Below are 11847 nucleotides of genomic sequence, written 5' to 3'. Positions count from 1 at the left end.
CAGGCATGATGTAATGTGTAAGCTCAAAATGAAAATGACCTTAGAAAGACCTTAGGGATTACCCTTCGATCGACTGACACCGTATTTTTTCTGTGTCTTCAAAAAGACCCAAAAATGACCCTAAGACACTCACCTTTACACTCATATATGTTAGGCACTTGAATAGGGTGGTTGTGAATCAAAACAGGACCGAAATGCACACTTTATACACTTTCAGTCAACCAATCCATGCAGTTCATTCTACTACGGTCGATCGAAATTGGTCTCGGTCAACCGGTTGACCACAACCCGGTCGACCGAACCCTTATAGTTCATTTAACCTCGGTCGACCGAACTTCCCAGGAGTCAACAGTTTGACTACCTGGTCGACCAAGCACAAAATGAACTCCAACGCTTTAGTCGACCGAGGGTCCTTGGGAGAAGTCCCAACGGTCTGGTCAATCAAATCACCCAGTTCAAATATCCCTGGTCAACCGAACCGCACAAGTTGGGAAAATCACCCCTCCAGGTCAACCGACTTTGAAGTTCAAAGTTGGCCTGGTCGACCGAGTGATATGAACTTCGGTCAACCGAAAGCGTTTTGGTCGACCAGGTCTCTCGAGTTGCCCTGAATTTTTTACCATGGTTAAATATTTTAAACAGGGTTAATTGCGTTAAAATGGTTTAAAACTTTCCTAATAATACCCAATAGGTTCCTAACGGTCATAACTCTTCCCATGTCTATATATATAAGATCATTTGTGCAAATTAGTATGGATTAGCAATATTGATTAGGAGAAATCCTTTAAAATTCCCAAAATCTATAATACTGATTTTTTAGCCTCCTACACTTATTCTTACCAGATCTTAGTACTCGAACATCCTTGTAAGTGTGATTTAAGTGTGGTTGTTCCATAAGGTTTGCTCTCTCAAGTTTATACTTGATTGATATTATTTTGATTAAGAGCAAGACCTCAAGTGCTCTTATGAGACTTTATTAATAAGTCTTTTCTAAGAAGACTTTGTTGGAGCTTCTGAGTATTACATCGTCATTGCAATATCTTGAGAAGCTTGTATTTGATTTTGGTTGCAAAAATTCTATTCAAAACACTTTCAAATATCTAGTTGTTTTTACCTTGATAAATCTTTTAAAAGATATTTGTTTGTGTGATAAAAATATTTGTTGCAATACTCATTAATTTATATCATTTGTTGAATACAAAAATTAAACTCTTTTTGCAAACCAAATATATACACTACTTGAGCATCATACGATTGAGAAAATCTGTTGATCGAAATATACATATATATATATATATATATATATATATTGTTTGGATAATATCTTTATTTGAGCATTTAGATTGAATATCTAGTGAAACAAAGAACATACTAGTTTGCACTCTCACACATAGATTACATCGATAGCAAATATTTATTTGAGAGTTGACATATTGCAAACCACACTGAGCTTACTTACTATATCTTGTTTTTGGTGTATGTGACTGAGCGTATCGGGTACATATCTGCTTTACTTGAAAGCATAATAACTGTACCATTCTATTTAATTGCAAATATGTTGTATTTCCAGGCACAGGCCTGAAGAGGGAGACTAGCCATTTGAAATAGTCCCGAATTGGCTTAGACCCGATTAGGAAAGTTAGGTGCGCCATCCTATTAAGGCATGTAGGTTGAGGTCAGCCCCGCTAATTGACTTGGTTGTAAAGGTTGAGGTCAACCCTGTATTAATTGACCTGGTTGTAATTGGTGCCGCTCCACCCTTAAGTGAGCCGTTAGTGGAATCCTCTGGCTTGCGAGCTAGAGGCGGGGACGTAAGCACAGTTGGCCGAACCTCGATAACATATCATGTGTTTATTTATATTTACCGCAAGTATATGTTTTGGTGTGAATGATGCGCATAATTTGAATTTCCATATATTATATTTATCAACGCATTAAAGATTGCTTAGAAAGACCCTAGGTTGGAATATCCTGCTAACATCTAGTCTTACCTAGGAGAAAAGTTTGAAAATTCCAATTCACCCCCCCCCCCCCTTTTAGGAATACATCAATTCTAACATCTTGAATGAGTGGATATTTGATACAATAGAAACCTCACACTAATCTCTCAAAAAAATGAATCACAACTAAGATTAGAGAGCAAGAGAGATAGTAAGCACTTAAGATGATGAATTAAATGTAAAGTGCTTGAGAATGATATTCAAAAAATGTTAATCACTAAGATCAATCATTAGACAAGTCTTTGGCCTTGTATATATAGGCTATTTTGATTACAAGTCATTTTATGGTCATTGGCTTAATAAAATAATTTAATACTTTTCAAATTATCCATTTATAGTCGTTGGGTGTAGAATCTTGATGCAAATTGTCAATGGATTCCCCCAAACCCTGGACAATTTGCTGATCAAACCGTGGACGGTTTCCTCCAAACCAAAATCCAATTAACTTTCTGCCTGAAACCATCGATGCACCTGGGTCAAACCATCGACGGTTTGTCTTGTTCCTTTATGAACTTGATTTAAAGGTACATAAATGAGGTTTAAACCCAACCAGGACCAAGTCTTTAAATGATTGCAATACTAATATGATTTAAAACTTGCCCCATATTAAAATACATTTGAGTATAGGAAATTTTTGTCAAACTCTTTATTTTATTTTTGAAAACCATGAGTTTTAAACACGTGACTTAGTGAAATATTATATGCTTTTATAAACTAGTATGCACATGCAATTCGCTTAACTCTTACTCAATAAATGTAGTGATCCGAACCTATAAATAGTTTTACAGTGGAAGTAAGTATAACCTCAAATACATTTATTTACCAGAGTGTTAATTACTTTATTACATCAATATCTCCAATATTAAAACAAAAATATAACTAAATTAATATTTATACTAAATAGCACTTTCTAATCTCAGCCACGCTTTCGCTACGCCACTCTTATTTTCGGCACGCTCTTCAATCCTATCTGTAATATGGAATAATGATTAGGGTGAGACAACGCTCAGTAAGTATAGGCTAAATTATTATTAGTGTATGGTTAAGATGAGTTTTACATTAATTTAATAATTTAACTATTAAAAACCACATTTTGTAAACAGTGAACCACATATATATATATATATATATATATATATATATACATATTTTTCCTTCAAAACATTATTTAGGCCTAATAAATGCCGCTAATCACATAAATATATAAATATGTATTAAAAAAACTCCTTTGGCCTATGGGTGTCATGTTTATTCCCATGACTGGGGTGGGCGGTCCAAAGACTAGACTTAACTAGTTGACCGACCAAACTAAATCATTCTATAAGTGCAATTTTCCTATCACATTCTAGTCTGAAAGCAGACATGCATTCATACTCGTACTCAGGACAAATCCAATATCATCCACCAACACTTATATAGAAGTGTGGGTTCACTCATACTCATCTGTAGTTACGGTACCGAGCATCCACAACTTTCGAGCCATCAGGAATCTTAAAACATATAATTATAATTTATGCAATAAAAATAGTATCATAATAATCTCATCATTATAAGTAATAATTAGAACATTTTAAAAATTTATCCTTGCTCATTTATGCAATAAAATAAGCTTATGCCACATTATTTGCATGTTAAATCATTATTATAATTAAATTCACGTACTTAATTTGACTCAAGTATATTTATAAAAATATAACATAATCAAGCCTGCTTACCTTTCATTCAACTCTTCTTTGAAATTCTTTATGAAAATAAATTTAGGAACTGATCTTATTTATAGGTAATTAGAGGAAGGGTATTTTCGTAAAGTCATGAGTTTTTTTTAAGGATTAAGAAATAAAATTAATTAATTAAAAGAAATGAGATATATATATATATATATATATATATATTATATTATCATATCCTATATATACATATCATTTATCTTTATCCTTGTGTGTGTGTGTATATATATAAAATGTTATATTCTATTATTTAATTAAATAATAATTTAATATAATAATAATAATAATAATAATAATAATAATATTTTTTTAGGATTATTTACACTAATCATGTATATATATATATATACATAACAAAATAATAGGTTTGAAACTATCCTAACCTATCCATTTCTACCCTTATCATAATTCATACCTATACTGTAACGACCTGTCTATTTTACCATATTTTTTTTTCCTTTTCCACATAATACACAAGAATCCTGTTAAACTGTCATAGTCGTAATCAACTTGGACCCATGGGTACCAGGGATACATTTGTCATATTACTTTGATATCTAAGTAGCGAAAAACATAAAATTACATACATACCATAAAACATCAGGAACCATACCAGACTTCTACTTAATCCCGTATTATATATACAATCATCTATAAAAAGACCAAAAAGTATTCCAGGGGTCTCAATCCAAAAATTCATCTAATCCTAGCTAATCCTAGATAGGGTAGTTCAGTTCACTTATACTGCTGCAGGGCTTTATCCACCCTCCTACCTGAATTTTCTGAAATGTTTGTAATGTTGGGGTGAGATACTTCTCAGTAAGGGAGATAAACTAATATCAATGTGTGGCAACATGAGTATTTTTCGTGATATACATATAAACAGTATATATTTCATAACTGGTATAACAGTTGCATCATATCTGGATAAAACGTGATTAATCATAACATAGCGTATCATACTAAATTTATGTACTAAGAAATCATCTTATATAATCATATCATACTTGATTTATTACTCAGAATAGATAGTTAGTTAGCTATTGTTATGTCTTACCCCCCACATGACAGGGTTGGGCAGCCCAAAGATGGGACCTAGCAATGGCTGGTCGACCATGGTAAGTCAAACATAGGTGTGTAAGTACGAGGGCCTATTCCACTTATGTTGGACTACCAGGGGAACTACGACACAACCATAAAGTCACATCGATTGCCATCGCCCACACTCTACATAAGATGTGTGGTAGCACTAACATATTCATTAAATGCCGCCATAATTCATGACGTAAAATCACGACATTTATACCGGCATAATTCATAACATTTACGCTGGCATAGTTCATAACATAGAAATCACGCCATTTACGCCGGCATAGTTCATAACATAATAAACATAATTTCTTGCACTTTTCAACATAATTTTAAAACCATAGTTTATGTACTGTTTTTAAGGTTTTCCTGAAAACTACTATAACTTGCTTATCTTGGAGAAATCATAATAATTCAAAATAATATAATTTTCATAGAAATATGATACTCATGCCACACAAATGTACATAGCCTTATAAACTCATAATTTATTCTAAAATCATGTTTCCATATAAAATGTGTTAAAATCATTTTCCTATTCGACAACAGTATTCCCAAACATAATTCTATTTCATACATATTTCCCTGAAAATAAATGTTGACCTGATAGGTCATACCCGGTTTTGATAATGACAAATACTCTTGGTATTTGATAACTTTTGAGTTTGTGTGCAGGTATATAATTAGCAGATCAACTAATGGCACATGAAGACTCAAAGTCTAAAGACCCTTAAGATTCATTGTAATTTATATTTTGTATAATTTGGGTCTGTAATAGTAATATAGACACGGTCTGTAATAGTTAATGCATGGCATGCATGTAGAAACTAAAGCTCAAAGACCGTAGAGACCTTAGGGACTTCGGTCGACCGACGCCAGGTTTTTTGGCGTACTTAAAAAGGCCTTAGAAAAGACCCTAGGTCTCAGCACTTGCACATAAGAAAGTCCCCAACATCACTTATCATACTAGAAGAATCAAATCAAGGCTAAAATGAACTTAATGGAAAAAGTTGAGAGGGTTTAGGCGACTGAACCCAGGCCATGTAAAATGGCTTGGGCGACCGAACTAGTCAACATGTTGACTTAAGTGTTCGGGCACCCGAACCTAATTGAACATGTCTTTCACGGGCACCCGAGCTTATGCCAAAACACTTTTTAACAGTCTGGGCGACCAAATAACTACGTTCAAATTTGGCTCGGGCGACCGAATTGCGTAGTTCATGCGACTGACTTTGTTTCGGCGAACCGTCTCACTCTTCAGGCACCCGAACCTCTAAAAGTTGAATTTTTGACTGTGTCTGTTGGGGCACCCGTTCCTCTAGCTAGGCGATCGAACCTCACGGGTTAAAATAATTTTTTCCAAATTTTTAAATAGGGTAAACTATGTTAATTTTCTTAATGGTTTTTTAAACAATTTTAATTATGCCCATTGTGTCCCCAACGGTCAAAAATTACTCCTTGCCTATATATACTCATTCATTTTTCATAATTAGGAAGGATTAGTAAATTTGATTAGTGCAAATTCTCTCAAAGTCCAAAACCCTATTTTAGCCTATACTACTCCAAAGCACTCATACACATCATCCTTCTTCATCTTGCAAGTGTTATGAGTATATTTTGTGTGCTTGTGCTTCATTCTTACTTGCTCATTCTCTCATTACATTATATTAATTGTTTGATTTTATTGAGAGCAGAAGCATCAAGTTCTTCCACTGATTTAACTTGATAAATCTTGTGTGAGAAGACTTGGAAGGTTGTGGTTCTTGCATTGTCATTACAAGTAACCTAAGCCTATACTTTTGTGTGCAAAAAACATTTTCAAAGCTTGTTTTCAAACAACTCTTGTGCTTGCTACATTGAAGAAAATATTTTTGAGTTTGTTTGAATATTATTACTAACATCTTTGAAACCTTAATCTGAGATTGAGATATAGTTTATCTGGTTTTCAAAGAATAGCTTGTTTGATATACACTCTTGTGCTTGATTAGATAAAGTCATTATTCTGAGTGTTGATTGCACACGTAGAGCATCGAGCTTATAGTTCATACATCATTGTGGTGCATTGATTATATTGCGCGTATTTGGGTACATATCTGCTTTACATGAAAACACAATCAACTGTACCAACTTGATTGAGAAAAATACTATTGTATTTCCAGGCATGGGCCTGAAGAGGGAGACTAGCCCTGTGAAATAGTCCTGGATTGGCTTAGACCTAGTTAGAAAAGTTAGGTGCATCATCCTGGTAAGGTGTAGGTTGAGGTCAGCCCCACTAATTGACTTGTTTGTAAAGGTTGAGGTCAGCCCTGTTTGAATTGACCTGATTGTATTAGGTGTTGCTCCACCCGTTAAGTGAGTCATTAGTGGAATCCTTAGTTTTGCGAGCTAGAGGAGGGGACCTAGGCATAGTTGGCCGAACCCCGATAACATATCTTGTGTCTTTTTATATTTTTGCACTTTATATTTACCACACATGTATGTTATTGTGTGAATGATGCGCATGATTTAAATCGTACATATTATACTTATTGGCGCATTTGGGTAGAATGACTCTAGGTTGTGAATATACTGTTGCTGAACTAGTTGAATTTAGTGGAGAAATTTTTAAACACCCAATTCACCTCCCCCCTCTTGGGAATACACCATTCCTATCAATAAATGTTGTTTAATTCATAATAATTTCATGAAAAATACTAACTTAATTTATCCCCTTATCTGGCTTACTAAGAAGCCCACAAAATATTCCAAACTTACACCCATGTGTTCCCCAACTCAACACCCTGAAATTGCATTTTTCCCAACAAAATTGTAGTATTATACTATCTAAAACATTCTCCTTGGTCCAAAAACACCAAATAACTTATAAAGCCTAAAATAATCAACTTACCTAAATTTTGGGATGGTGTCCAAGTTAGCTTAACCAACAATCCACTCCGGCAGACTTGAAGAGAATCTTTCCAAAAGTAGTGTGGTACCTTCCGATCATCGAACCGACAAAAATTGGAGCCAAAAATCAAGAGAGAAGATAAAGGGGATGAAATTTTATAGAGAGAAAGACCTTTTGCATGAATTTTGCTAAAAAAACCTGAGTTGAGCTTATTTATAAAACACGGATTCGTCGACAAGACACGTCACCTCATTGATAAGTCCATGAAAGGAGTTCATCGACAAAAACTTATTCCTCATTGAAAAATTTCAATCCCTGAAATTAGTCGTCTCGGTAATGTCTCGTCAACGAGACACGCGTCCCCATTGACGAGTCCAAGAGGCCTGCTCGTCGACAAGCACTCTGCGCTTGTCTACGAGACCCTGCTGAAACCCCATTTAAAATTCCTTTTCTTTCTTTTCTTTTATTATTTAATTACTATAATTTTTTAGGTCTCTACATTTTCCCCTCTTTATAAAATTTCGTCCTCGAAATTTGCTATCTATATTGAACACCATCCTTTGAGGAAAATGAGCTACTAATTTTATTACTTACCCTCACTTGTGGCAGAGGAATACCGTGGTTACATTCAGGATTCTAGGAGATTATAAATACATAAAAGAAAAAAATCCTCCCAAAACCAAAACACTACCTATCTTATAACCTACAATAACACTTATACATATATTATCCTGTTTAGTATAAAATAAATCAAACTTTATCTACTTTACTTGAATTATTATTACTTTATCTCTCTTTCTACTGCTGGTCCCCATTAAAATAGATACGAGTATTTCTGTTGTATTTCTTTCTTAAGCTCCCATGAAGCTTCTTCTACCTCATGATTCCTCCACAGGACTTTTACTAATGGAATTCTCTAATTACGCAATTCTTGTTCCTTTCTATTTAAGATCTGTATTGGTATCTTCACATAAGCTAGTGATTCTTTAAGTTCTATCCTTGCATAACTGCCCACGTGGAAGGGATCTGGGACGTATTTCTTCAGCATAGAAACATGAAACACGTCATGTATTAGGGATAAAACTGGTGGTAAGGCTAGCCGGTAGGCAACTGACTCCACTCTCTCAAGTATCTCGAAAGGGCCAATAAACCTAGGGCTCAGCTTACCCTTCCTCCCAAACCTCATGGTACCTTTCAGTGGCGCTATTTTCAAAAATACATGATCCCCCACTATGAATTCCAATTTTCGGCAGCAATTATCTATATAGCTTTTCTGTTAACTCTAAGTTGCACTGATTCTTTCTTTAATTACTTGGACTTTATCGTATACCTGCTACACTATTTCTAGTCCCAAAACTCACCTCTCACCAATCTCATCCCAATATAGAGGAGAATGACATCTCTTACCATATAGAGCCTCGTCAGGTGTCATGTCAATGCTAGTCTAATAGATGTTATTGTATGCAAACTCTACCAAAGGCAGATACTGGGTCCAACTACCCCAAAAATCCAGCACACGTGCCCGTAACATATCTTCTAATATTTGAATCATCCTCTCTAACTGCCCGTCCATCTGAGGATGAAATGTCATGCTGAATGACAACTAAGACCGCAAAACCTCTTGCAAGCTCCTCCAAAACTGTAACATGAAATGTGGGTCTCGATCTGATAGTATAGACACTGGCACACCATGTGATCATACAATCTCTTGAATATATATTTCTACCAGTCTATCCATGGAGTAGTTGACTTTAATAGGAATAAAGTGAGCGGTCTTTGTTAGTGGATCTACGACCACCCAAATAGTATTCTACCTCGGTCATACCGGTGGTAAACCTATCACAAAGTCCATAGAAATGTGATCCCATTTCCACTCTGGGATGTAAAGTTGTTGTAGCTAGCCTGTTGGCCTCTAGTGCTCAGCCTTAACCTGTTGGCACGTCAAACACTGCTGCACAAACTCAGCAATCTCTCTCTTCATACTGTTCCCCAAAAATACTCCCACAGATCCCTATACATTTTAGTACTGCCCATATGAACCATGTATAAGGATTTTTGAGCTTCATCAAGGATCGTTCTTCTGATATGCACATTTATAGGCACATACAGCTTGGTACGGAACCTTAGAGCTTCATTATCAAAAATACTAAATTCCTCTCCCTGTCCATCCTGCACCTTCTCTTTCAACTCTGTCAACTCTACGTCATTCTTCTAGGCCACTTTAATCTTGTCATGTAGTGTAGGCTGCACCACCAGGTTGGCAATAAATACCTGGTGATCAATCTCTACTAACTCCACGCCAAGCCTCTCCAAATCCATTTGGATTGGACGCTGAATTTCTGCTACTAACAATACCGCTATCATGAACTTTTGGCTCAGCGCATCAGCCACCACATTTGCTTTACTTGGATGGTAACTGATGGTGCAGTTATAATTCTTGATGAGCTCTTACCATCTTCTCTACCGCATGTTCAACTCCTTCTGCGTGAAGAAGAACTTTAAACTTTTATGATCTGAAGATATTTCACATCTTTCTCCGTATAGATAATGCCTCCAAATCTTCAGTGCATGAACCACTGCAACCAATTCTAGATCAAGAGCGGGATAAATCTTTTCATATTTTTTCAATTTTCTAGAGGCATATGCTATTACTTTGCCATGTTGCATCAATACACATCTAAGCCCCCTCAAAGATGCGTCATAGTAGATCACGTAGCCATCATCTCCCAATGGAATAGTCAATACTGGTGTTGTGACGAGCCTTTGCTTCAATTCTTAGAAGCTCTGCTCACAACTATTATCCCATTTAAACCTAACATTCTTTTTAGTTAGTCATGTCAGAGGCCTTGATAATGCTGAGAATCCTTCTACAAATCGTCGGTAATAACCTAGTCCTAAGAAACTCCTGACTTCCTGTACGTTCCTCGGCTTGACCCAATTCACCACTGCCTCTATCTTGTTGGGATCCACTGAAATTCCATCCCCTGATTTAACATGCCCCAAAAATGCAACTTTATCTAACCATAATTCACATTTGCTAAACTTGACATACAATTTCTTTTCCCTAAGCATCTAAAGTACCAGCCTTAAGTGCGTCTCATGCTCCTCAAAACTCCTCGAGTAGACCAGTATTTCATTAATGAAAACCACAACGAACTAGTCTAAATACTGGTGAAAGATTCTATTCATCAAATCCATGAATACGACAGGAGCATTCGTCAGACCAAATGACATAATTAGAAGTTCATAATGCCCATACCTGCTCCTGAAAGTTGTCTTTGAAATATCTTCAGTTTTAACTTTCACCTGATGATAACCTGACTCGAGGTCGATCTTGAAATAAACTCGTGTCCCCTAAAGCTAATCAAATAAGTCTTCTATATGGGGTAAAGGATACCTGTTCTTAATGGTTACTTTGTTTATTTCTCTATAATCTATACACATCCTCATAGACCCGTTTTTCTTCTTCACAAATAAAACTGGAGCTCCCCAAAGTGATACACTAGGTCTGATAAAACCTTTATTCAATAAATCCGTCAACTGATCCTTTAAGTCTCCCAATTCTGTTGGAGCCATTTGGTAAGGAGCTCTAGAAATCGAGGTCGTCCATGGAATTAATTCGATAACAAAATTTATCTCACGGTCAGGAGGCAACCCATGTAATTCTTCTAGAAAATCATCTAGAAACTCCTTAACTACTGGTGCACTGTCAAGTTTCAATTCATTTTCTATCACCTCCTTTACGTAGGCCATAAACACCTAACATCCTTTCATAAGTAGTCTTTTCACCTGCATGGTTGGCACTAACTGAGGTGGGGATTGCATCCGTGATCCCACAAATCTAAATTCTGGCTTCCCTGGTGGTCTGAAAATCACCTTTATCAGATGACAGTCGATACTAACATGGTTAGTAGCCGGCCAATCCATACCCAATATTATATCGAATTCATACAAATATGGCACAATTAGATCAGCCGGTAATACTCTCCCTTGAATTTCTACAGGGTAACCCCTAAGCACCCTACGACACCTCACCACTGACCTTGTCAGTGTTGCAACTAACAATTCAACATCTAATAACTGTGTCTCAATACCAACCAATTTAATATATCCCGTAGACACAAAAGAGTGGGTGGCACCTGTA

This window comes from Malania oleifera, chromosome 4, assembly GCF_029873635.1.
Source record: "Malania oleifera isolate guangnan ecotype guangnan chromosome 4, ASM2987363v1, whole genome shotgun sequence".
NCBI classification, from domain to species: domain Eukaryota; kingdom Viridiplantae; phylum Streptophyta; class Magnoliopsida; order Santalales; family Ximeniaceae; genus Malania; species Malania oleifera.
Note: the sequence above shows the minus strand (reverse complement) of the source record.